Source organism: Tiliqua scincoides, chromosome 3 (assembly GCF_035046505.1).
Source record: "Tiliqua scincoides isolate rTilSci1 chromosome 3, rTilSci1.hap2, whole genome shotgun sequence".
In the NCBI taxonomy this organism is placed as follows: Eukaryota; Metazoa; Chordata; class Lepidosauria; order Squamata; family Scincidae; genus Tiliqua; species Tiliqua scincoides.
The window spans coordinates 137,917,923-137,922,791 of NC_089823.1; the positions used below are offsets into that span (position 1 = coordinate 137,917,923).

The window sequence follows — 4,869 nt, forward strand, 5'->3', positions numbered from 1 at the left end:
TAGTCAAGATAGCTAGGTGGAACCTCCAGTTTCAAAGGCAGAAAGCTGCTGAACAGCAGTTGCCAGGGAGCCAATGGTAGCAGAGGCCTTTTGCCTTCATGCCTTGCATGTGGGGTTTCCAGAAACAGAATGAAAGACTTGATGGACCTTTGCTCTGATCCAGTAGGTTTTGTGCATACAAGCACACTGCTTTTGTGAATGACAGACATGTATGACTGGCTTCAGGGCAGGCCCGTGAACTGTCAGGCACTTCCAGAATGTTCACTAGATTGCTAGGAAACTCTTTGGTATTACAAGCCAGATTTGTAACACTGTTGTTCACGGGTGTGTCCAGCTGCTTGTCAAAGGAATTGTTCATTCACACATGATGCTTGTGCTTGTGATGGTAACTTGTGCAGGCAATCCTATGTCTGGAAAAAAAAATAAGATAAAAATTTGTTCTGGGAACACAGCATACATAGAGGACTGTAGAGATTAAATGTGTTCCCCTTAAAGAGCACTTACAGCCAAACTGAAATCAAATGCAGCTGCAGATACCTGGAGTAGAGCCAGCTGTAGACATGGGGGGAGGGTCCCTAAGTGAAGGAGTGTCTCCCTCATGAGCATGGTTGCATTGATCATGGCAGTGTCTTTTGAGCAGAGAATTTGAGCAGCACAGAGTACTGTTTTCACTTGTTGCAGAATGTGTGTTTCAAGTGCCTCTTGTGTTCACGGACAGAATCCGATTGTGTGCAGCGGCGATTGTGGTTTCTCTCTACCCTGCTAATTTCCCAAGTGCTATAACAGACTTTTCTAGTGATTAGCAGCTGTTATGAAAAGGAACTTTCAAGTTGTTATAATGGATTCCAAGAGACCAATGCAGTGAATAGCCCACAAAGATGACTCACCATCAATACACTCAAGTGGAACTAGACATTCAGTGGCAGACACAGGTCTGGGAATCCCAATTGCCGCTGAACAGCTGCAAAGCAGTAGGGGAAGCATGCAATTTGCAGGCAAGTGGGGGGGCTTGCCTCTTCCGTCACCCATTTTTCCCCCTGCAATGCAGCAAACACGCATCTGGGGGCAAAACCGCTGGAAGAGGGGGATACAGGGGGAATACGTGGTTGGAAGACAGCATGTCCAAGATTTAATTTCACACTCAGAGTGTGTGTGTAAAAATAAGATGAAAGTATAATATGGATGTTTGTTTCATTACTGTGGGGACAGTGGTGAAGGAGTGTAATTGTAAACATTTAAATGCTGGGATATAATACAAAATTGCTTGGGATCTATAATTTAAGTCAGTGGTTCTCAAACTTATTAGAGGCCTAGAGATTGCTGCCTGATTTATAAATGCCAAGGGGTGTGGCTATAATGATGATTGGGCAGCAGGGCTTCCCTCCCCATAAGTAGCAGCTTGTTTAACCCTTGATGCACAGAGCCTAATCTGCACTGTCAGTTTCACGAACCACCAAAAATTGGGTCACAACCCACAGTTGGACCTACAGTATGGGAACTGCTAACTTATTAGGACTGCATGCTTAGAGGTTTAGGGCCCAATCCTATCCAACATTCCTGCACCAATGCAGCTGTGCCGATGGGACATATGCTGCATCCTGATGTGGTGGGACAGTCATGGAGGCCTCCTCAAAATAAGGGAATGTTTGTTCCCTTACCTTGGGGCTGCATTGGTGCTGGAAAGTTGGATAGGATTGGGCCCTTAGTCAGTAGATGTATCAACTTAGGCTCCACCTAATTAGTTAAAGGGAGGCAATTTTAACAAGGGAAGGTAAGTTTTTGTCAGTGGAGTGAACAGGTAAGGGCACATGTATTTGTTTTTGAGGTTGTTTTGATTCTGGTATGTTAGTTTCTATTTTAGGGAATGAATAAAAAAGAAAAAAAATGAAAGATGGCTTTCCATCTGACACAGAGGTGGCCAACCTTTCAACTTTAGGACTCCTGGACTAACAATGCTGTAGAAGAGGGAATTTCAGCAGATGCAGCTGTGAGATGACAAGCTGCACCTGCTGAAGCTCCTTATTCCACACCGTTGTTAAAGGTCCAGGAGCCCTAAAGTTGAGAGGTTGGCCACTCCCTGATCTAACGTAAGGGGTACCTTTTAATTGTTACATCTGTCAGTTACTTTGCATGCTTCCTCCAGTAAGAAAAGAAAAAAGCATGCAGGGGTGTCCTGAAATGCAATTTGTCTACATGTGAGCAATTGAGTGATGGAATGGCCAGCCATTAATCAGCTAAAAGATGCTCTACTCAGTTGACAGCCCTCCAGATGATCCCTAAGAGTGGCTCTGTGCAGGTGCCTCCAGCCACTTTGGAGTTAAAGAACAAGGAACTTCAGTTCCACTGCAACAGATGCAGGCATTCTGCATTCAGAGAAGGGGAATGTTTCCGTTTAACAATACATTTTTTCTTCTTCTCTCCTTCAGAAATCTCTTTAGCTTTCCGAAGTTAAATATGATGCATGTGGGAAATAGACTGAAGTACATTAATTGCCTTATTCATCACATCATTAAAATTATAGGCCTTGCCGCCGAGTAGCAGCCGACGGCTTAGCAGCATTTCTGGTATACATCATTAATAAAAGCATTCCCTGTTAGTGGTACGCGAGATGTACTTTCTAAATAACTGCACAGAGATTTGGGGCTCACTTATGCAACATATTGCTACAAACCATTGTAATACCCCTGGCACTTGCTTAAACTCATTGGGCTAGTGATGGAATTAATGAGGCTGCGGATGTGGCAGTATGCGGAGCACGCTCGGTGCCTTGACTGTTCTTTGTCTGCAGCGAGGCTCTTGTCTTTCAGAGCTGGCTGCTGCTCTGTCTCCAGGGCTGATCCCAGAATCAGATAATGAACAGCATATCGGTGTGTAGTGAAGGGGATTGCTGGGGGGTGGGGGACTGGAGAAGACTTATTATTCCTTCACTCTCAAACAAAACAAAATCATTGAACTGTCAGGGTCATTAAGGACCGCAGGGTTGTCATGGAAACGACCTTTGGGGGTTTATGGCTCTAAATGCATGAGTGACTGTATTGTGTGTGTGCGTGCAAGGGGGTCAGAGTTTTGTTGGTGGCTTCTCAAAAAAAGAACCGGATCAGATGGCTGGTATGGAATAAATGCGCTTTGTGATGTGACTCGCTATTTTGGGGAGGTAGTGGCTCACTGGGCAGAACCTGAAGAAGCTGTATTTGGAGCTATTTAGACAATGTGGCATATTTGACAAGTATGGGATTCCCTATGATGTGCCGTGTTCTTACACCTTGTTTATCTGCCAGGCACAGAATGCACATGCATTCACACACAGTCGTTCTGCGCACACCGTGTAACAAACAAGCGAAGGCATACCCATTCTTATGCGTGTCACACCTGAAAACTGTCACAGCACAGAAAGCAGTATCGGGAGGTGGCTGTTGTAAATTTCTCTACATGTGGCCACTGCTCTCATATCATGTGGTCAGTCAGGCCTAAACAAGCTGTGACCCTCCTAGCCAAAGAGAACCTGCCCAGCTGTGCATGTTGTTTGACCAGCAGTTGGCTTTTGCTGCCAGTGCTGGCTAAATTGAGGGGAAAGGGGTGTCATGAACCTCGCAAGCTGCACTGTATAACCGATAGGTTGAGCTTGGCTTGATAGCTCATAAATTGTGCAGGCCTTGATAGGGGAAGTCTCCCCATATCCTGTATGGAGTTTTGAGGACTTTGATAGAAGTGCACTGCATAATTTTCCTGTTCTGGTGGTCATGGAACCACATTTGTAGAATCCTCTCCAATAAAGTCTTCCTGGCAATTCCTCTTTTTTTGTTTTCAACACCTTTGTTTCACAAGGGTTAAGCTGGGCTATAATGGGGGGAGTTGTTGCATCATTTATATTTCATATTTTAAAGACTTCCCTTGTATGCATGCTTTCAGATTTGGAAAAGGATTCTGTAAATTAAAAATAATTACTTAGTTGCTGGAAAACCATCATGCAGCATAAGCAACAGTCACCCCCCTGCCTGGTTCTGTCAAAAGGCTTTGCAGGTGGTAAGCCAATTGTATCCACAAAGTGTCGTTTGAAAACCCACAAGGACATGTAGGCAATACCTACAGATAATGCTTGACATTTTTATAGCTCATTTAACATGTTCAGTCAGTATCATTAATACGTTGCAACATGAAGTTGAGGTTAAGAGAGTCATGGCTTGCTGAAGACCACCTAGTGATTTTTCGTGGCGGAAAAGAAATTCGGGTGGGCACTGAAATTTTGATTCAGTGAAATTGTCAGGGTTCTTCCCAGAGAAAAAGTCCTGAGGATTTTCAAAGGAAACCAACTGTTGCCCTGCACATGCCCGATCTCGTCTGATCTCGGAAGCTAAGCAGGGTCAGGCCTGGTTAGTACTTGGATGGGAGACCGCCTGGGAATACCGGGTGCTGTAGGCTTATACCATAGTCTTTCGAGACTGAAGGTTGCCAACCAAACATATCTAAAGCAAGTGAAATTTCTCAGTTTATGGATATCTGCATATCGCTAGATGAAATGAACAGACGTCACAGCTCCATCAGCCACTGTTAATTGGCTCTGGAATTCTGGCTCTAGAGCAGCGAGGCCAGTGACACCCAGAGGGTCCATGGTATTTCTGCCTGCCAAGCCTCACTGTGACATCACATCCTCTTGATGGGCTAACAGGCTGTATGCTTTATTCATGACTATCCAGAATGAAGAGACCAATCACATATCCCAATAGATATTTGGACTTCAGGCATTCAGAGCAATAGGGAACGGGGTGCAGAACGTAGTCACAATGGCAATAGAGAGGGCAATGTGGATACCCAAGGGCTCTCAGGTTGCACATCCAGTGCTGCACATAATTATATATGGATTGGGGTCAT

The 4,869-nt window shown here is 44.8% G+C and overlaps 1 pseudogene; it reads left to right on the forward strand.

The window, feature by feature from the left end:
* Window positions 1–4,305: 4,305 nt before the first annotated feature.
* Window positions 4,306–4,419, forward strand: LOC136646918 (5S ribosomal RNA; annotated as a pseudogene).
* The last annotated feature ends 450 nt before the right edge of the window (window positions 4,420–4,869 follow it).